Source organism: Aquarana catesbeiana, linkage group LG02 (assembly GCF_042186555.1).
Source record: "Aquarana catesbeiana isolate 2022-GZ linkage group LG02, ASM4218655v1, whole genome shotgun sequence".
NCBI classification, from domain to species: domain Eukaryota; kingdom Metazoa; phylum Chordata; class Amphibia; order Anura; family Ranidae; genus Aquarana; species Aquarana catesbeiana.
In genome coordinates this window covers 716,686,447-716,710,327 of record NC_133325.1, presented here as the reverse complement: position 1 = coordinate 716,710,327, position 23,881 = coordinate 716,686,447, and positions in this window count along the sequence as shown.

Sequence of the window (23,881 nt, the reverse complement as noted above, 5' to 3'; positions counted from 1 at the left end):
CTTCCCTATTAAAATGAATGTGGATGTTATACGCCTGTGCGTGTTATACGCCAATAAATACAGTAAGTATCACATACCACAAGAAGAACTGAAAATAAAGTGGACCCTCTGCATTATGTGGCCCGAAAACATCGGAAAATGGTAAGTAAAGGAGAAGTATAGAATAATAAGAAAATAGAAAAATAAAGCATAAATACACCCAGGAGAGCAGAGCCCAGAGTTGGGTTTTAATGAGAAATTATAGACATTTAAAGTGTTACTAAACCCAGGACCCTGCATTCACTATGGTGAATAAGGGGTGAATGGAATTACCCTTACCTGCGCAGATGGATTATATATTTTACTTGGTCTGAGAGCTGCTTGTTATAGGCAAAGTGGCTTGTAAATGTGCAAATAGAATTAATAAATATATTAATTAAACCATGCTCTCGATTGAGTGTGTACAATACACTAAAAATCATAAAAATCATACCATCAGTGAGTGCAATGTCAAACAAAATCACTTGGTGTCACCAGTGAGTGACAATTGCCATAAACATACAATACAAATATAAAATCATACTATATAAAGTGCAAGTGCATAATTATGAATAGCCAATAATGTTAACGTGTCCAATATAGAGTGCAATATCCCTACAGTGCAATGTCCAAAGAAATAAATCTTTGCAGAAAAATACTTTGTGCTGGTAAAGCCAATTAGGGGTGACTGTGAATCTTCCTCCACCAACACCTGTCACACATTCCTACTCACCAGACCTACATGAGACCCCGTACAGGTAGTCATATGCGCAGAAAGATAATGATATTCCAACGATTCAGCCAAGAGAGATCCTAGTGAGCTCGGATCATTCCGCCAGATCTCCAGTCATCTGTGGGGTGATGAAAGGACTCAGGCTCCCATAGCAAAGTTTGTCACGATTTTATTTTAAAAAATGTAAAAGTTCCATCGCAATATGCAATATAAAAGCAAGCATACAATGCAGGAAGCAGGGACGCCATTTGCGCCCCACCTGCGTTCCAATGAGGGCGGAAGTGATGTATCACACTCAACCACAGTATCACTGTATCTGGTCTCCCACAGTACACAGAACATGGAAATGCAATAAATAAGGTAAATATAAACTGCTAAATACCTTTTCTAATCAGCAGTTAGAGTAGTCTTGTGACTTCTATCGGTGTCTGGATAAAGCTTGAAGGAGGGGTTTTCATTCTCCCCTGATTGTTCTATGAGGCTGCAGGACCCCTGATCCTCTGTCTGGACAGTGCTGATTGGCCCTGTGCTGATCACATGCACTCTCCCAAGAAAAAATACTCTCTAGCAATACACACCAACCTAAGCATGTTCAGCTTGTCCCCTAGCCTCTGTTCTATAAGGAGATGGATTGGGGGACTGTGGAAGATCAGAGAAGACAGGATCAAACAGCCTTTTTACACAATGTGGAGTATTAACCCCTTAGGTTCCACAGTGAGTATAACAAGCATGCTTTACTGCATGTACAGACTGATTTTACTGTTGTGGGTTTAGTAACACTTTAAGGTAATAGGGCAGGTAGCTCCAGTTTCCCTAGATTTGGGAAATGTACTAAAGATCCTGCTCTTTTATTGATTGATATGACCATCAGAAATTGCTGATCAATGACTTGCATGTAAGCGAAACTGAGAGAAGTATGTTGTTGGTTACATTTCTGATGTGGATGAAAGATATATTGTTGGGGGTGTATACAGCTGGACAAGAGGTCTATTGCTGGTGGTCAGTTGTACTGCCAGGGGGAATTAATCTACTATGATTGATCTGAGCATAATTTATCCTCAGATAAATGTCAAGAAAAAATTGGGGACCCCTGATTTGTAGTCACACCTATGCCTACAGCTGTATCCCTTTAGAGAGGCCATGAAGATATTCATGTGCCAATATCAGGGTTTTCTGCCAGGGGACATTGGTATTATTATCATCACAATCTGTAATCCTGACCCAACTCTTTTGCCGCGTACACACGATCAGAATTTCTGTCAGAAAAAACTTGGATGGTTTTTCCGACGGAATTCCGCTCAAGCTTGCCTTGCATACACACGGTCACACAAAAGTTCTCTGAACTTTCGACTGTCAAGAACGCTGTGACGTACAACACTACAACGAGCCGAGAAAATGAAGTTCAATGCTTTCGAGCATGCGTCAAATTGTTTCTGAGTATGCGTGATTTTTTGCGCGTCCGAATTGCATACAAACGAACACATTTTCGGATACGAACTTTTCCCGACCGAAAAATAGAAAACATGCTCGCAATCTTTTGCTGGCTGGAATTCCGCCAGCAAAAGACCGATGGAGCATACACACAGTCACATCGACAAAAAGCTCTCATCGGAGTTTTGCTGGCGGCATTTCCAATCGTGTGTACGCAGCATTTGCAGCATGCTGTTTGATACTTTAACTTCATCCCTAGCCAATACATTTAGAAAGCCATCAAAACAATTTCTGAATCTTCTGTGAATTAGCCAAAAAAAATATATATATATAAATATGTTAAAGACAAGATTTTGGAGAAACTGACATTTTGTTATAATTGCTATGATAAATACAGTTATTTTCACTGTACAATTTATAATCTTAAACATGCAAATATTTAATTTTGTGCCAAGATGTATAGAAAAATAAAATTTCCTCCAGTTTTTGTTTGTATTACTCCTAAGACAAATGCTTCTGTCTTTTCTGACCGTGAGAAGGAACAAAACAAACACATTTGCAAAGATTGCAATCACTCCATTTATCTTCCTTTCTTTTTTTTCTTTTTTTTTTGTTGTATAAACAATAGACCTGCACACCATTCATGGACTAGAGCAAGGTGACACTGACATTGATAGTAGAATCCCCAGTCTTAGCTCACGTAGTAATCAAATATAGGAAGAACCATTCATTCAGCATGAAAACTGCATTAGTCAATGTAGTTACCTCTAAAGAGCTTATTCTTTAAAAAAGAAAAGTACAGCTGTGATCTGCAGAATACAAGAACTAGTAATAAGTCACACATACAGTCTGTTAGTACTTCCTCACACAGGGGGCACCATTTGTTACGGAAATATTTATACCTCACTTAAACGATTAACGATACAAATATAAGTGATTAAACCTTTGTCTATATAAAAATAAAAACGAGTGATAACAGGGAAAAAAGATAAAAATTACATTTATTTACACAGAAAAAGAAGGTTAGAATGATTAGAATTTATCATATATCTCTATAGTGTTGGCTCTAGGCTGCAAAGTTAATTCTAAGTTAATTCAGGCATAAACTCATAATTGTTTTCAATGGACATATACAAGATATACAAAGTTATAAGATAAATCCTAGGATGAAAAAAAGGTTAGAAAGAAAGATAGACATAGATACTTTACACCGACAGCATGTCCCTCAGATGTTCTCGGGCTGGACTGACTGTAACCATTTAGCCCACTTCCTTTTATATGCATTCTCCACCAATCAGAAGATGCCACAAATGAAAGAGATGTCTCAAAATTCATGCTCGGACATTGCTGTTATAGTGCGACCCCCTCGGTGCCTACCAGTCTATGAATTAATGAACAATCTCCTTTGATCTCCCAGCCCAAACAGTCCCGACCGTAGTATGTTAATGGCCCCTGGTGAGTTGATTACCACCTAGGGGACCTTCCCTGATTCCCATCAGTGTATTGGAAGCATGTTAATGGCCCCCTGAAGAATGAATGCCTTAAAGTCTGCCAATACTCTTTGATCTAATCAACACCTCTAGGGCTTCTCGGGTTCAAATCAAGGTAACTACATTTCTTAAGGTGAGCTTTGTTATATTAAGAAACATATTAAATATATATAGATACCCACATATACACGTAGATATATATATCTATATATATAGATATATATATATATCTATATATATACATACATACATACATACATACACATACACATCCTATGAGGCAAGGCAGTTTAAATTGGAGTCCTTGCAATGGTCCACTTGAATCTCATTGATATAAATATGATATCCAATATTTCCATCACATTTCCCCCTGAAGTTCATTCTTGAACTTATGTCCTCCTTCAATGATCTTGCACCCACCCACAACAGCCCAGAAGCCCCGACCCTTCTCCACCACCACTGCGGCCTCCTCTTCCTTTCTTGAACACGCCGGAACAAAGTAGGCTTAAGATAGCAAAGAAATCTTGGTCCATTGGAGACTTCACATCCAAACCATGAGTGTCTGTATTGCAATGTTTCATCACTCCTCTGCCTTGGAGGAGCGGAACTCCAACATTGATGGCGGGATCCTAGCATATCTAGTCCTGTATCTTTGTAAGACCATGTAATGGTTGCATTGATTGGATCGGACCGCGAGACAGCACTTTTCAGCATGGTGAAGGAAAGTCCAGGAAAGTCTTATTCGTGACACATTTATCTCAAGAAATAACTTGGTGGTCGCTGCTTCTTCAGGTGGAGTCGGGCAGGCCTCCAGACAGTCGTGCATGAATACAAAAAGAGAGAGGAGAACGTTAGTGTACAGATATTGGAGAAATGCTGGACAGGAGCAGAGTGTTGGCCATTAAGACTAAATACTCATAAAGGGTGTAATGTGGACGAGTAGAGTGGGTTCCCCACAGGGTACAGAGTCTGAGCAACAGCCAGTATCATCCATGGCCCTTGATGGTAGGGATAGACAATACTGTCTGTTATTGCCAGGTCCCTGGGTTCACCACACCTGCTCACGGGGCTCAGGTTAAGGTAGTAGGTAGACTAGGGGAGGTGAAATTACATTAAGACATAAAACTGGATGTTCAGGGATACTTTAGTTAACAATATGGTCAAAATAAGTCTTTTTTAAACCAAAAATGATATGACTGATGTCTTAGTTACATTATCTTGAGAAGATAGATGATAGAAATCAAAGGAAAAAAAACTCAGAGAGCATAATATTAAAGAAGAAAAAGGAATGGAAGAGAGGTGACAAATAGTGGAAATGAGAAAAAAAAAAAAAAAAAAAAAAAAAAAGAACAAAAAATGAAAAAAACTACAGATTGAACGCTGCTCCAACCAAGACTGTTAAAGAGCCTTGAATCTGTATATATATAAAAAAAAAAAAATGAATACATTGGTTAAAAAAAAAAACATAATACAAAAAAATAAATAAAAACAAAACAAATGTTTTTTCTAAAAAAAAACTCCTCTCCCATGAACAGTATTTTTGCAGGTCAGGTACACAGATATTAACAACAAAAGGGAGAGGAAAAAAAAATAAAAAATAAAAAAAAATGATTAAAACTTTTGGAATTTAGGTAAACCTGACTGCACTTTATTACTAAAATTGAAGAGGCTTATCCCTGGAACAAGAAAAATATAGTTCTAGGGTCCTCTCTTAAATGCGCAACTTCTTTGTACTGGTCTGGATTGGATCTGGCTTCCTCGGAGATTTGTTTCTGAGTTAGTGGCCTTTCTGTTCCTTGTGAGAAGATACCTTGTTGAGGTACACATTCTCATAGTTTTGGCATTCATTCTCCTGATAGTAATGCACATTATTACCTGCATCAGGAAAAGCAATAAGGCTGCACAGGTTAGGACAACAACAGGGTGGAGCAAAATGTTTAGGAAAGCTGTAGCGTTCGGACTATACCCAAATAAACTTTCCCACCAGGAAATCTTAGCGTCTGCGTCTAAAGCGTGGGATACTTGGATTAATCTATTTTGATCATGGGTGAGTCGTATGGTGGCTTGTTTCTCAGCATCTCTTAGTACATTTAATATTTCATCCTGTTGTCCGAAATCCATCAGCCAAGCTTTTAACTCAGCCCCAAATACCAGAGGAAGTTTCTGTAGGTGTAAGGGGATGTCAGGTTTGCTATAAAACCTTTCTTCAGGGGTGATCGGGGTACAACCCGGTGTTCCTGCTATATCCATGCCACGGGCCAGAGGAGGTGTACTATAGACTCCCCGAGGTAGTGTACCCTGCTGAGTACCATTTAATCTGATGCTGAAGACGGTGCATCATTAGACATGTGATACTAGCACCAGTACCCTGGTCTCCAGTCTCAAGTAGTTTTAACTTTGTTTAGGACCAGTTGGGACACTACCCCGGCATCCATTAGACATGACCCCCCCCCCCCGTGCCAGCTTTATTGCCTTTTCCCATAGCACAACCCTTACCTTCCTCTAGCACTCATCAGTACCAGTCATCTGAGGCTGTCCATACTCAAACCATCAGAACAAGATGGACTCCAGGGTGTAATCCAGTAGAGTCTGATAGGATAGTACCCAGATTGACCGTGATATCTGCACAATGTTCCATCCCTGCCATTAGGGATGAGAACAGTGCAAGTAAGATTTTTGACGATCCTGGAACTGAGTCATCCACCAATCTATTACGACTCATAGGCAACCTGGATACTACCCCCACCTGTCTGTCCCTGCAAAGTGATGCTGGACAGAGCAAGTTGGCTTTCCTAACCCCTTCCCTGATATGTAGCACAAGACCCCCCCAATGTGATCCTGAATAGCTCCAGCTCCATAGTGTGTTAGGGTACCCAGTGCCCCACCTCCAGCTCCAAAGACAGTCTCCATTAAGCCTCTCTTTCCTAAGGATGGGAAATAGTCAGAATACCCGGATTGAAAACCACCTGCCACCAGGTACACAAGTTTCTTTATAGAGGCTGCACACCTTCTGGGGCACTGGTCTTCCTGTCATGCAGGACACAGACCACTAGTTAAGGTACCAAGGAGTCTAGGACAGGAAGGACACCTATGGGTATCCACTGAGGAGAATACAGCGTGCCCACACAACTCCATCCCTGTGCCTGGATTTCAGAGACCATGCCCAGGGTATACAATGCACCTCTACCTATGGTTAGGTTCAAGGAACCCTCTAGTTCCCTGGTTAACGTTACATTGGTATTCCTTAGGACCCAGAAACAAACTCGTCTATGTCCCAAATAATACCCAGGTGCTTCCTTCCCAGCAATGACCTCTCCATCCAGAACACAGAGTGCAATATACACAATCTTCCTGCACAACTCTTCTCCAGGCTCTCCCAAAACTATACACTCTCAACTTGTATGCCATCAGGCAGGCCCTCATACTACACATCTGAAGGTAAATCTGAAGGAAATTGGAAAACAAAAATTGCATAATGTGTATCCAACTCGAGGAACTTCTGCTACCAAACACAACTGGCCAAAGGGCAAAGAAATATCCCTTGCAGCACTGAGGCGCCAGGATCACTGAACAGTAGTGGGTACACGAGCCAACCCTTTAAAGCCAGGAAACCCAATTATCGAATCTGAGAAAAAAACACCAATAAAATTTAGTAATAAATATTCAATTTTCCTCCTAGAAACAAAATAATCCAATGGTTATATACCTGTAACAATACATTAGCATATGAAACACAAATATACATTACATTACATTACATTACATAAACAGTGCACTTTTTTTTTTTTTTTTTTTTTTTAAGATACCAAAAAATTGTTGAGCTCAACTTATCATTAATATGTATTACTTAATACACATTAATACCACGTGGATTTTTTGTTTTATGGTATACCAATAATTCCAAAAAAATAAATTCATTCACCATGGTTGAAAAAAATTAGCAATCCGTAAAAAAACTTTTAGCAGTACCATTTGTCAACAGATTATAATACCTCACCACAAAGAACCTCTGCAGTACTGTTTTCCTGAAAAACAAAGTCATTTTAGTACATGTATCTTATAATTCACTAGTACAGATAATTTTCTTGGCTCAGGTCATTTGCATGTCAATACAGTTCGCTGCACCTTTTCACAGACCTGGTGAGAAAGAAGGGGGGTCATTTGGGTGGGCTGTCAGCAGCTGAGAACAAACGTCACACAATACGACATATATTACATACTCCACACACCCTCACACAATTGGCTAGGTTAACGATGACCTCTAGACATCACACATCAGCATGTTTTCTATAATACCCTGTACTTCTTCTTAAACCCATAACATCTGTTTGGTAAGGTTAAAATTCTTTCAGAGATCCATCCCATTTCATTAGCCCCTTCTCAGCTGTATGGACGCATTCTCAGGAGTTTGGAATGATTTCTCCTTAAATCCCATAGTAATAACATTCACTTCCTCTGTTTTATTTGCTGACTCCAGCATCCATATAAATAACGTGTCTTTTTCATATGGCCGTATCATCTTTCTGTGGTGAGCAAGGTACAGATTTTCCCAAGCTTTTTGGCTTAAAATTACCTCTTTTAAAATACTTCTTCCCAGTCCAACGATCCCAATCTTGCAAATATTTCACAACCCAAGGTCCATATCTATCTATCATCTCTTCCCTTGGGGTCATTTGATAGGGTTTACCCCATTCAGACCCCCTCTTTGAAGCGATTAGATTACCCATCCTTTAAGGACTCCGGACCTTGAACTGATTCCCCAACCTTTTTACAGGTTGCCTTTACTTCAGAGGTAGCTACTCTCTGACCAAGAATTGGGTTGACAGGTACCGCCCCTGTCACCCTTGCCGATTTTTTTTTTCACTACTTGTCAGAACAATTTTTTCCCGGACTCTGCGTACAGAGAACCCCGCGCTTTACTATTGGAGCGGTTATGGTTTGCGCCTTTATCACGATAACCGGCCCCCGCATTCCGATTATTTTACACGGCCTGAGCGGGCTGCTAGCGTACTACTCCTAATGTTCCCTGGTCTGACTATAGTCCTTCAAAAAAAATAGCGTGGAGATTTTCCAAACTATAATAGTTCAATCTCCCCCGTGGACTTTTCAGAGGTATTCTAAAGGAAATGCTTAACGAAGGGCTATTACTTCTGTTATCTCCATAATGATTAACATAAACTTGGATAATCAGGACTCTATGGTACAGGAGGCAGTTAACTGATGCACACCTAATTTCAATATGATTGGTATCAGTTTACAATATAGCCAGTGTATACAGGTCTAATTACAAAGCTCACCATCCACAGTTAGTAGTTTACAAAGAGACAGATCCATACTAGGGCTGAAACAACTAATCGACTAATCTACAACCAATCGACCACAAAATCATTCGACTACTACCTTCACAATCAATCAATCGGCCGGTAACACAATGGAGGTTAAAAAACAAAAACAAAATGAGCCCTCTATAGTACAAAAAGAGCAAACAATCGCAAACGTAAATATAACTTTCATCGTTCTACAGTAAAAAAATGAACCCCTTACAGTAGTGACTATCTGCTCCCCCCTGCACCCCAAAGGGCCAACCCTAACCTTCTCAACCCCATTATGTTAATAAACGTCTTAGACCTGGTTCACATCTATGTGCTTCTGATGCCTTTTGCAGAAACACACTACAGTTCATTCACTTGGCCTCCCATGAGACACGTTCACATCCATGCCCCCCCCAGCATATTTGGAAAGGGTCAGGGACTCCCTCCTTAATGCAAAACAGCGCCTCTTCTGTTCAATACACTTCAATGGAGAAGCTGCAGAAAAACATACAATGCACCCCTGCAGCAACCCGTGTCCTCCAATCTGACCTACAACAACCTGGCCAGAAAAAACAAAAAACGCAAATTGCAGCAAAATCACGTGCAAGAAAATCGAAAACGCACAGCAAAAAGCACTGCAGAAATAGATAAAAAACAAACTGCATAGGCGTGCACCGAGCCTCATGCTGGCCACACGGATCAATTTTCAGACAGGAATATTCAGACAAAAAATCTTTGTACCTTTGCTGAATGAAAAAAAAATGTTTGAAAATTCTGTTTTTAAAATCAATGTAATTTCTGAACGAAAACCACATACACTGTCTGACAATTCCCTTGACCAAGAAGTTCCCTATTATCTCCAAATCTTCCCATCACTGTGGTTGAAAATAAACGTCGACCCGACCCCACTAACGATTAGAAAATCAAACGAACGCTCCCAAAAATGACACCCTTCTTAAAAAGAAGACATTGGGTTTTTTTTGTTTAAATAAAAAAATTTGATCTCTGAGTCTGATGATATCAGCCAGACTCACCCCCCACAGTACACACAGCATCTCTCCTCTAATAGTCCACACAGTACATCTCTTCTGTCTGCCACTCCCAGAGTGCACCAAACATCCTGCTCCCTAACCATAACTGCATAGAGAGATCTAAGAATAAATTGCCCCCTTCCTAAACTCTTGCAGGATATACAATACAAGTCTCAAAACAATGAATTGCCCTCTGAAGAACTCCAAAAATATTTTAAAAACACGCACCGCTAAAAGTACAAAAACTCAGTTGAAGCTATTAAATTCGATGCAAAGTAGACTGGATGGCTACACCCATACAAAGGAATTGGAGCAGCTTCCCCTCTGGGATGATTTACAGGCTAAAAAGCACAAATTTTTAAAGCTGCACTTCTCAAAATGGCCGCCGACCATGGCCTCATGGTGACTACAACAAAACCCAGGCCACAACAAAATGGTGCATTTTCCCACAAAACAGAAATCCAATACAAAAATCGCCACTCTTCTACTGAAGAGTTGACAAAAAGTACAAACACAGAACACCTACAAAAGCTTACATTCACTTAAAACAGAAATAATGCCTAGAAACAAAATGGTGGCTCATGTCACATGGTTTCACACACAAAGGAATGGTGGCTACACCTTCCCCTAAAGAATGACCCACAGGCCAAACAGCACAAACAAAAGCCAGGCCACGACCACATGGTAGACTACAGCAAGATGGCCGATGAAAACCACAGCACAGTCACATGGTAACAAAAAAAGGAAATGGCAGAGGAAGGCCAGGCCACAACAAAATGGCGGATTTTCCAGACAAAACTAAAATTTCTCCCTACAAAATTACACATTTAAGATACTAAATGAACACTTACAAACATTTCATTCTGCATACCACTAGGGACCTTGGCAGGCCTCAAATACAGGCTCTCCAACCAAACAACACATCCGAAAAAGCCAAAAGTTACATAAAACATAAACTGGTAGTTGCAAATGAACATCGAGCCACAGTCTCACAGCGACCACAAAATGGCCAATGAGAAAAAGGGCACACTAAAACACCAACACGTGAAATGCAATTGTTGATCCTGCTAAATCAGACTTCTTCACTAGACTCCTTTCTCCACAAAGACTGACTACACATTTGTAAATGCACACTTAACCATAGACACACAGTTTAGGAACAGTTCCACTGAAAAGTATGTAATCTCGCCGCACAATTGAGAGTGCACACTTAGCAACACATGCTTTACAATGAAACAACAACGCCACAATATAACACAGCTCAAACATACCCACTTTTCTCAAAGAAAGTTCAATCCTTCTTCTGGCATCAGCTTTCACAGAAAAAACATCTCAGAAATACAAACAGCGTTTCTGGGATCCTGAGACCATCCCACCCACAGTGAATGCTTGCATGGTCTTTTCATCTCAAAAACAAAAAGAAACCCTCCCTCTTCCTATTGTGCACAGGGAGTAGCCCTTTCCACATACATATCCTAATGTAACAACCTTGGAACAGCGAGCCTGGCTGCCCATCCCCCGTGCATGGCCACAAACATGCAGTTGCTCACAAAACCCACACATTGCAGTTTGCAACTAATCCCACATCTATAATCATACACAATATACAGTTTCCATTTCTATTTCTCATATGCATTATTCAAAATCAGTCTCATCAAAGAATTAGCATAGACAAAAGGTAAAGTTCTAATAAGTTTTTTTAGTCTGGGTATTCAGATGGGAGACAGGTAAACACAAAACCAGCTCTGTCTTCCATACAAGAATCATATTCACCCCAAAATTAAACTTCCTCACACAGGGGGCACCATTTGTTACGGAAATATTTATACCTCACTTAAACGATTAACGATACAAATATAAGTGATTAAACCTTTGTCTATATAAAAATAAAAACGAGTGATAACAGGGAAAAAAGATAAAAATTACATTTATTTACACAGAAAAAGAAGGTTAGAATGATTAGAATTTATCATATATCTCTATAGTGTTGGCTCTAGGCTGCAAAGTTAATTCTAAGTTAATTCAGGCATAAACTCATAATTGTTTTCAATGGACATATACAAGATATACAAAGTTATAAGATAAATCCTAGGATGAAAAAAAGGTTAGAAAGAAAGATAGACATAGATACTTTACACCGACAGCATGTCCCTCAGATGTTCTCGGGCTGGACTGACTGTAACCATTTAGCCCACTTCCTTTTATATGCATTCTCCACCAATCAGAAGATGCCACAAATGAAAGAGATGTCTCAAAATTCATGCTCGGACATTGCTGTTATAGTGCGACCCCCTCGGTGCCTACCAGTCTATGAATTAATGAACAATCTCCTTTGATCTCCCAGCCCAAACAGTCCCGACCGTAGTATGTTAATGGCCCCTGGTGAGTTGATTACCACCTAGGGGACCTTCCCTGATTCCCATCAGTGTATTGGAAGCATGTTAATGGCCCCCTGAAGAATGAATGCCTTAAAGTCTGCCAATACTCTTTGATCTAATCAACACCTCTAGGGCTTCTCGGGTTCAAATCAAGGTAACTACATTTCTTAAGGTGAGCTTTGTTATATTAAGAAACATATTAAATATATATAGATACCCACATATACACGTAGATATATATATCTATATATATAGATATATATATATATCTATATATATACATACATACATACATACATACACATACACATCCTATGAGGCAAGGCAGTTTAAATTGGAGTCCTTGCAATGGTCCACTTGAATCTCATTGATATAAATATGATATCCAATATTTCCATCACAGTAATGACAAATAAAATGATATTTTAGGGGCTGCTATTGATTACTGCACTTTTCATATCTACAATTTTTCTGCTTAACTGAATAGATTTGCAAGTACTGTATTTAGTGCACCAGATTTATATATAAATGATAACTCCCAAATTATAAAGTATAGTGTAGTTACATTGATTTTGTAATAAGCATGTGCAGTTGTGTTAAAAACAATAGCAGTGTGTTTAAAAAAGTGAGTAAAGCTCAAAATCCTTATAATAGCTTTTATTTCTATACATTGGGAACACTGCATAGTCTATTCCAAATCAAAACATGAAGAAAAAATGTCAAATGTGTTATTACTTTACCAAAAGTGCGGAAAAAAAGGAATATTAGGCTTCTCCAAAAAATAGCAGTGTCTGTATTTTTCATTACAAACGCAAACATTTTCTATATAAAATGCTTGAAGATTTAGCTTTCCTGTGAATCACTGAACTAATATTGTCACGTACCTGGTCGGAGGCTGAAGTGTTGAGAGGGCTTCCCTTGTGGGTAGTGCAGAGCGCCCCTGAAGGTGGTAACAGGGAGTGCTATGCTTAGCCACTTCAATACTGGGCACTTTCACCCCCTTCCTGCCCAGCCCAGTTTTCAGCGCTGTAACACTGTGAATGACAATTGCGCGGTCATGCAACACTGTACCTATATGAAGATGTGGTATTTGCGTTTTTTATTTCTTGCGCTATAAACAAAAGAAGAGTGACAAGTTTGAAAAAAAAACACAATATTTTTTACTTTTTGCTATTATAAATATCCCAATTTAAAAAAAAAAAAAAATGTTTTTCTTCAGTTTAGGCCGATATGTATTCTACATATTTTTGGTAAAGAAAATCGCAATAAGCGTATATTTTGAATGGTTTGTGCAAAAGTTATAGCATCTACAAAATAGGGGATAGATTTATGGCATTTTTATTATTATTATTTTTTTTACTACTAATGGTGGCAATCTGCGATTTTTATCATGACTGTGCCATTGTGGCGAACATTTCGGACACTTTTGACACTATTTTGGGACCATTCACATTTATACAGAGATCAGTGCTATAAAAATGCACTGATTACTGTATAAATGTCACTGGCAGGGGAGGGGTTAACAAGAGGGGGCGATCAAGGGGTTCAATGTGTTACCTAGGGAGTGATTCTAACTGTAGGGGGGAGACTCACAAGGGGAGGAGACCAATTGGTGTTCCTCTGTACTGGGAACACACCATCGGTCTCCTCTCGCCTGACAGGACGGGGATCTGTGTGTTTACACACACAGATCCACGGTCCTGCTCTGTTATCAGGCAATTGCGGGTGCCCGGCGGCACGCGCACCCCCTAGGCGGCCGGGAAGCCGAGGACGTCTTGTGACGCCCGCCCAGGATGGAAGATCCCTCCTGCGGACGTCATTTGACGATGGCTGGGATGGGAAGTGGTTAGAAAAGCAGGGGTTACAAGCTGCAACAGGCTGATGGGATGTCCGCTGGATGGCGGCTGATGAGCAGAGTGCACTGCCGGGCGGGAGTCCCTCAGGAGTACCAGGTGAGCCAGGAGCAGAGTCAGGAGTCAGGCCAGAAGTCATGCACAGAAGGTTATCCAGGTGAAAGGCAGCAAGCAGGGTCAGGAGTCAGCTGGGGTCATTCCCTGGTAATCAGGAAAAAGCGGAGTCAGAAGAGCAAGCCAGGATCAAACATGGATCAGCAGGCAGAAGCGGAGTCACAGGAACAAGCCAAGGGTCAAAGCCAGGAATGCAGACAAGACAGGTCAAAGGCAAGCCTAATGGATCATGCTGCTGGCCTTAAATTAGGCCACTGGATGCTAGAATCTGTCACGCATTGCGTGCACATTGGCGTACTGGCACATGAATTCTCCCAGTCGTTCTTGCACATCCACGCATGCGCATTGGCAAATTTCTAAGTGCCAATGGAGAATTTCTATGTGCCAATCTTGCTGTGCATTTGCAGGTGTACCAATTCTTCTACAAACCATTCACTGACCAATATTTTGTTGTATAAGAACTGTTTCTGAGAACTGCTTCACATCTGTGTTGCATGGAGTCAACCAACTTCTGGCACCTGTGACAGGGGAGGGCTGGCAGCCTTAGGCCTGGGGGGCAAGTCCAGTCAAGTGGCCCATTGAACCACTGAATCAGCTCACAATCCATCTACACCACATTCCCTGCACAGAGAGAGGGAGAGAGGGGGAGACCGCTCCATATTGCCCCAGAGAGAGAGAGAGAGAGAGACCATTTGACATTGCCTGCACAGAGAGAGAGACTGTTCCACATTACCTGCAGTGCGAAGGGGTCACTCTCTGTGTGGGCAGTGTGAAGGGGTCACTCTCTGTGTGGGCAGTGCGAAGCGGTCACTCTCTGTGTGGGCAGTGTGAAGGGGTCACTCTCTGTGTGGGCAGTGCGAAGGGGTCACTCTCTGTGTGGGCAGTGTGAAGGGGTCACTCTCTGTGTGGGCAGTGTGAAGGGGTCACTCTCTGTGTGGGCAGTGCGAAGCGGTCACTCTCTGTGTGGGCAGTGCGAAGGGGTCACTCTCTGTGTGGGCAGTGTGAAGGGGTCACTCTCTGTGTGGGCAGTGCGAAGGGGTCACTCTCTGTGTGGGCAGTGCGATGGGGTCACTCTCTGTGGGGGCAGTGTGAAGGGGTCACGCTCTGTGTGGGCAGTGCGAAGCGGTCACTCTCTGTGTGGGCAGTGCGAAGGGCTCACTCTCCGTGGGGGCAGTGCGAAGGGGTCACTCTTTGTGTGGGCAGTGCGAAAGAGTCAATCTCTGTGTGGGCAGTGCGAAGGGGTCACTCTCTGTGTGGGCAGTGCGATGGGGTCACTCTCTGTGGGGGCAGTGCGAAGGGGTCACTCTCTGTGTAGGCAGTGCGAAGGGGTCACTCTCTGTGTGGGCAGTGCGATGGGGTCACTCTCTGTGGGGGCAGTGCGAAGGGGTCACTCTCTGTGTGGGCAGTGCGAAGGGGTCACTCACTGTGTGGGCAGTGCGAAGGGGTCACTCTCTGTGTGGGCAGTGCGAAGGGGTCACTCTCTGTGTGGGCAGTGCGAAGGGGTCACTCTCTGTGTGGGCAGTGCGAAGGGGTCACTCTCTGTGTGGGCAGTGCGATGGGGTCACTCTCTGTGTGGGCAGTGCGAAGGGGTCACTCTCTGTGTGGGCAGTGCGAAGGGGTCACTCACTGTGTGGGCAGTGCGAAGGGGTCACTCTCTGTGTGGGCAGTGCGAAGGGGTCACTCTCTGTGTGGGCAGTGCGAAGGGGTCACTCTCTGTGTGGGCAGTGCGAAGGGGTCACTCTCTGTGTGGGCAGTGCGATGGGGTCACTCTCTGTGTGGGCAGTGCGATGGGGTCACTCTCTGTGTGGGCAGTGCGATGGGGTCACTCTCTGTGTGGGCAGTGCGAAGGGGTCACTCTCTGTGTGGGCAGTGCGATGGGGTCACTCTCTGTGGGGGCAGTGTGAAGGGGTCACTCTCTGTGAGGTTGAAAATTTCCCAGCCATCAGACTACAGTGATCACTGCTGGCAGCTATAGCTGCCAGCAGTGATCACCAAAAAAAAAAAGAAAGACACGCTGGCTGTAATGAAGTCAGTTGATAGATTGAATTCTGTACAACCAGTCTGCACATAGATAGATCAAAATTCTGCTGGTTCAGCAGAAAAGTAAATCTGTCTATGGTGGCTTAAGTTCACCAGTCTCTGGGTTTAATAATATCCTCAAATCTTCTGAAAGGGGTGCTCCACTTAGGTGTAGAAATTCACTTTGAACTGCACCTTATTTCCAGAACTCTCATTATGTATTAGATGTGCAAACAATAAGGTGAGAGCACATCAAATACCTACAGAGAGTAATGGATATTACATTTACATTTCCTGGAGGGAGGAAATGTGATATCACCTCCTCTGTCTGTCACTTTTCAGTGTAATGGCAGTGCCTGCTGCAAGTGAATACAAGCCTTTGGGCTCACACTGGTGTACTGGTGGGTTTCCATAACCACAGTCCCTCCGACTTCTTTTATTTTGCACATTTTTTCTGCATTTTCTGGAAGTGCACCAAGGATGCAGCATTAAGGACGTTTTGTGCACTTTCAGAACATGCAGTAAAAATGTGCAGCCTCTATGGGACCAGGGGCAACATGCAGGAAGACTGCCAGTACACAGCACTGCAGACAACCCGCAGCATGCCAGTGTGAGCCCACATCATAACACCTAGGAGGGCAAGGTAGTGTGGCTGCTAGGAAAAAAAAAAACTCTTTAGCTGCAGAGAGGGGGAGAGAGGAGTTCACTTACTTGGACGGTCCCCGCCTCCCAGGAGACTCACTGTATTTGAGCTGACTGCTCAGATTTAACTTTCCCACCCACACATCCTCTTCACAGACAGCACACGGGCTGCCCGGAGTGTGGGCGAAAGAGAGAGCAGGTCCAGCCTCTGCCAGCCATTCGTGTGGAGGAGGGAGGGGCTTGGCGGGGCTGTACTGTGCTCTGTAACACAGACTGTCAGCCCTGAGACATCGCTGGCTCACAGTACTGGATGGAGATGCCGCACTCGGCCAGCTCAAAAACTGCGCATGTGCGGTTCTGAGCTGGCGACACAGCGACCTTTATAGACCATATGAGAGCAGCCCAGGGGGCAATTGCATCTCTGCCCCCCGGCCAGCCCGCCCCTGACCTGTGAACAGGTATTCCAGCCCAGGACGATTGCACTATATTCCACAATTCCTCTGCATTTCTTTGTTATACCTCAGAAACAGCATTTTTGATGTAATCCCACACATTTTCTATTGGTTCAAAGTCCTGGGAATAGGCTGGCCACTCCATAACGTTAATCTTGTTGGTCTGGAACCAAGATGCTGCTCACTTATTGGTGTGTTTGGGGTCATTGTCATGTTGAAACACCCATTTCAAGGGCATTTCCTATTCGGCATAAGACAACAACAAGACTTCTTCAAGTATTTTGATGCACCGTATTCAAACTGATCCATGATTCCCAGTATGCGATAAATAGGCCCAACACCATATTATGAGAAACAGCCCCATATCATGATGCTTGCTCCACCTTGCTTCACTGTCTTCACGGTGTACTGTGGTTTAAATTCAGTGTTTGGGGGTCGTCTGACAAACTGTCTGCAGCCCCTAGACCCAAAAAGAATAATCCACAAAATGTTGTGCCATTTCTCTTTAGGCCAGTCAATGTGTTCTTTGGCAAATTGTAACCTCTTCAGCACATGTGGGACTTTGTGGGGGCTTCTTGCCAATAGCTTGGCTTCACATAGGCGTCATCTAATTGTTACAGTACTCACAGGTAACTTTAGACCTTTCTTGATCACCCTGGAGCTGATCATTGGCTGAGTCTTTACCATTTTGGCTATTCCTCGATCAATTCAAATAGTAGTTTTCCATTTTCCTCCAAATCTTTCTGGTTTTGGTTTCCATTTTAAAGCATTTGAGATCATTTTAGCTGAGCAGCCTATCAGTTTCTGCACTTCTTTATATGTTTTCTCCTCTCCAATCAACTTTTTCATCAAAGAATGCTGTTCTTCTGAACAATGTCTGAAAGGACCCATTTTACTCAGATTTTCAGAGAGAAATGCACTATGCCCAGCATGTACAACATTTGCTGCCTTCGTCCTTAAATAAAGGCCACCTGTGTGACACCTGTTTTTTCACAGACTGAATGACCTTACACTGCTATTATTTTGAACATGACCCTTTCAATTCATGATTCAATTACACAGAATTAGCAGCATGCATGTCATGACTGTTGGATCTGTTGGTTTTCTATTACTCTACTACACCTACTAGTAAATTATATGCCATGTAGAAATATAATTTATACCAAAAACAGTGACTGATCTGACTAGTGATCTTGGACTGCCATTATTTTGAACACACCTGTATGTACACTTTTTTTCCCTTTCCTTTTCCTTCCTTCCTTCCTTCCTTCCTTCCTTCCTTCCTTCCTTCCTTCCTTCCTTCCTTCCTTCCTTCCTTCCTTCCTTCCTTCCTTCCTTCCTTCCTTCCTTCCTTCCTTCCTTCCTTCCTTCCTTTTTCACCCTCTCTCCATTCATTCATTCCTGCCTGCCTAAGCAGTATCCTAAGGGCATGTTGGCACAGGGCAGCCTTTTCCAGCACAATCCCAATGCAAGACAAGGTCGAAAGCCTTCTTCCCTATTAGGCCAGTTCACACCACTGTGTTGCAGTGTTGTGTGCTGAAAATAAAGTGCAGTGTACAAGCATGCAGTACTCTTTTTTTCAGCATAGCATGGTGTGATGCAATATACTACATTAAAGTTATTGTAAAGGCTCATTTTTTTTTTTTTTAAATAACAAACATATCATACTTACCCCCACTGTGCAGCTCATTTTGCACAGAGTGGCCCTGAACCTCTTCTTCTGGAGTCCCCCGGCAGCTCTCGTGGCTCCTCCCTGCATCAGATAAACCCCAAGGAGAAGAGCTCTCCCGGGGGGGTTACAGGTTACCTTGCGGGCGTGCTCCCTCGTCCAGCATTCGCGTCCATAGACACGAATGCCGGACTAGGCCACGCCCTGGCGCCCGCGTCATTGGATTTGATTGACAACAGCTGGAGCCAATGGCTCTGCTGCTATCAATCTATCCAATCAAGAGCCGGGACCATGTGGAGAGAGTGAATGAAGGGGCTCAGGTAAGTAAAACGGGGGGGCTGGGGGGGCAGTCACTGCCAGGTGTTTTTTCAGCTTAATGCATAGGTTGCATTAAGGTGAATAAAACACAAGGGTTTACAACCCCTTTAACTGCAGCATGAACAGCGTTAAAGTGCTATCGCCTCACATGCAAAAAATACAAAAATATTTTTGTACGTTAAAGTGTTTAAATCAATAAGTAAAATTCAGCTTATAACCATGTGCAAAGAAACAATTAGAAAACTGTCCTGCGTACAAAATGAAGAAATATATCAAGGGGCCAAACTGATGTGCGACACAGTATATCACTTCTGGTGTTCATAAAAAAATGGGCCAAATCTTGTGAAAATCACACGTTCTCCACAATACCCCTTCTGTGATGCCATATCAAGAGGCTGACGTGATGGAACAGATCACCAAATTGTAAATGAAAAGTATCTCTTCCATTTAAAATAATGACATATATTACAATTTTATCAAAAAAATTAAAAATATGTTTGTGTCTCTCAGCAGTACATTCCATCACAGACAAGTGCTGTGTACAGCAATCACATTCTAATTGTTTACCCTCACATCTGGGTCATGATCTTTGTTAAGTGTAGGATCAATCAGTCTGAATTCTGACCCTACTCTTCATCACATGACCACATGTCTAAAAATGTATTTTTCCCGACGCCAACATGGCAGCATACATATGATATAGCTCCGCCCCCTATATCCACCCAGAGGACCTGTTTGAATCTATAAAAGTCTGACCGAGAGCAACCTCCTCCATTTTTACATCTTTAAATGGGGACATTTGCCTATGGAGACATCTGCAAAGCTGCAGGCTGGTTGGTGCAGTGAGGTGCTACAGGGAAGATCCAGGAGCTTGTACATCAATGGACTTGTTGTCCATGACAATTTATCTCTTCCAACAATTATGTAGTATGTAGGCCTGCCTGAATGGATATACATTGACTAGATTGTTTAACTAGGCTCTATATTCTTTTTTCTGTTCCTAGTTCTGGTAAATTTTAGGGAGATTGTAAAGAAATTGACCATTCAGATTGTAATGTCTACGCACACCTTTAAAAGTGATTGTCTGCTGAGGGCCATACCCCCAGTGCCAGATTATCAAATATGCAGAGTATGCCCCGGTCTATGGGCCCCACGCTGTTTAAACATTTAAGCCCCGGACCATTTGGCTGCCCAAAGACCAGAGCACTTTTTGCGATTCAGCACTGTGTCGCTTTAACTGACAATTGCTCGGTCGAGCGACGTGGCTCCCAAATAAATTTGACGTCCTTTTTTTCCCCACAATTAGAGCTTTCTTTTGGTGATATTTGATCGAGGTTTTTATTTTTAGCGCTATAAACACAAAAATAGCGACAATTTTGAAAAAAACTTATTATTTTTTTACATTTTGCTATAATAAATATCCCCAAAAATATATATAAAAAAAACTCTTTTTCCTCAGGTTTGGCCAATATGTATTCTTTTACATATTTTTTGGTAAAAAAAAAATTCGCAATAAGCATTTATTGATTGGTTTGCGCAAAAGTTATAGCGTCTACAAATAGGGGATAATTTTATGGCACTTTTATTAACAATTCTTTTTTTACTAGTAATGGCGGCAATCAGCGATTTTTATCGTGACTGCGACATTATGGCGGACAGAATAGACACTTTGGGCGCAATTTTGGGACCATTCACATTTATACAGCGATCAGTGCAATTAAAAATGCATTGATTACTGTGTAAATGTGACTGACAGTGAAGGGGTTAACCACTAGGGGGCAGTGAAGGGGTAAGTGTTTCTTAGGGAGTGATTCTAACTGTGGGGGGTGGCGTGGCTATGTGTGACACAACACTGATCACAACTTCCGATTACAGGGAGCGGTGATCAGTGTCAGTGTCACTAGGCAGAACGGTGAAATGCTTGTTTACATTTCCCCATTTTTCCTCTACGTGAGACGATCGTGGGTATTCCATTGGGTCATGGAATACCGGGGGTCCGCAGGACCCACGATCACACTCATGGAGGTCGCGCCGGGCGCCCGCAAACCGCTTCTTAAAGGGCAACGTACAGGTACGTTAATCTGCCTGTACATGCCCTTCTGCCGACATTACAATGAAGCAGTTTACAAAAGCTAGAAGACAAAGAAATAAAAACCTTACAGAGAAAACACTGTGTTAATGTAATGTACCCAATAACAACCTAAAGTTCATAAACCATACAGTATACATCAGGTTCACAATACAGTTTATCTCTTAAAATCTTCTTTCAGCTGTCAGATTGTAAAAAAAAAATTGGTGCAACCTACGTTTGTGTAATGTACAGTAGTGATGGTCATCTCCATCTAGTAGACGATGTGCACACTACTATGTGATCCCCCTATAGCATGCGCGCAAGAAACCTCCAGAAATGTGCAAGGGGGGCCCCAATGTTTTGACTCCCTAGGGGCCTCCACAAAGCCTAAAGCGGATCTTTAGTCATTTTTTCAACTTTCCATCTATTCCATCTATTTTCCATCTCCTGCCCTTGTTTTAACTTTGGATAGTAAAACTATTTTTTCTGCCAGTAAATACCTTATACAGCCCACTTCCTGTTTCTTGTCTGGTCATTAGCCTAGGCTTATGACATCATGCACAAGTCTCTCTCTCTCACCCTCGTGAGAGTTTGCCAGGAAGGGAGGGAGGATGAGTCATAAGAGGGCCAATGAGAGCTTCAGAGCTGGAGGTGTGTGTCTATGTAAATAGAGGAAGTGAACAGACAGCAGCTTCAGCTGCCCACAGTTAAAATGGATGCAGCCAGACTTAGTGGAGGGAGATTGCTGCAGCATATTTGGCAAGTACAGAATTACAGTATATATAAAATAATATGGAAAGTGGTTGGAGGGGAGCTTCAGAATGGCAAAGATGTTTTTATTACAAATTATGTGAGCAGACTACAGTTCCTCTTTAATCCGGCACTGCATTCTCTCACTAAATCGTTCCTCTATTTTTCATATTTGAAGCAGCATTGGAGGTTCAGCTGTTTTTAGAAATTCTAGATTAATCTTGAGAGGTCATCTATTAAACTAGCAGCGGCTAGCAACTCATCCATGTACATGGTAGAAGGCAGAACAAGGTTATAGTATAGCGTAATAAATGCAATCTAGTGAGGCCATCACACTATAGGAAGTGGCAGCTGTGCAAAAAAATAAAGACGCTGCAATCAGCTTTGGCTGGCAATTAACACGATTAATAAAGTCACATTAGCAGTTTGTCTTTAGTATTTCACCCAGTAATCTCACCCTATATCTGAAATGCAAATTATTATCTGGAAAACATTCATTTTAGGGCTGACATTTCAGCATGACCATACAACAGCTTACCCGCAGCTGGTAAATGTGAACAGTAAATGGATCAGACAGGTGTATTCTCTGGGAAATACATACAGGTCTCTGAATGTTTGTAAACCAGCAATCTCTCAAATTACTTCTTTTAATCACATTCCAAATCTGATTTGTAAAGCAATTTTGACTGTTTGAGGGCCGGTTCACACTAGTGCGTTGTTCACACTGCAGTGAAAATCACATGCGATCTCTGTCCGATGCGATTTCAGCCATAAAGATCGTATGGCTGAATTCGCATCAAATTCACACAGGACCCTTTTTTTTGTCCACAGCAGAATTGCATCGCACGGGTGTTCACACACATGCAATCCGATTCCTGTCCAAGTTTGAAGATCGCACTGCAATATGCGAACTGATTTGGGGGTGTCATTAACTTTTACCTGACACTTCCAGCAGTTCGCATATGTCAGTGTGAACTGCTGCCGGGAAACATGCGATGCGGGAACCCGCAGTGGATTTGCAGGGTTCCTGCATTGTGAACCCTGTGAAAAATTGTGAAGAATTGTGAGCAGTGTGAACCGGCCCTAAAGGAATTCTAAAGTAGCTAAGCTTCAAGCAAAGACACAGGGATGCAAATCAATTAAGTCTGTACTCAATAATAAACTGTTAAATGTATTTTTTTTTGTGTAAATGCAACTATTGTAAGTTCCTGAATATTACTTGATATGAGAACTTGCAATCCCCTATACAGCAACACTCCTGAGAGCCAGTCTTATGTACTGAATGCAAATATGTTCAGAAGAAACATGCTGATAGGAGAAGAGAACAGAGTATGAGAAAGAAAACAACAAGGAGAGGGGCGCCTCTAAATATATATCAACAAAGTATTTATTAAAAAGACAATATCCACTCACATGCAAGACTGCAAGGTTGAGTTCAAGAGCGTCTCTGGGCTGAAGAGGAGGAGGAGGACTACAAATCACAGCGAGTCCATGTGATGCTGGCACCACATCAGATCCAATGAGGATAGGGTGAGATAGTTGAGCATAGCAGGTTCTCCTTCAGCTATCCAGATTGGCACACCAAGGTTGGTGAGGTCAA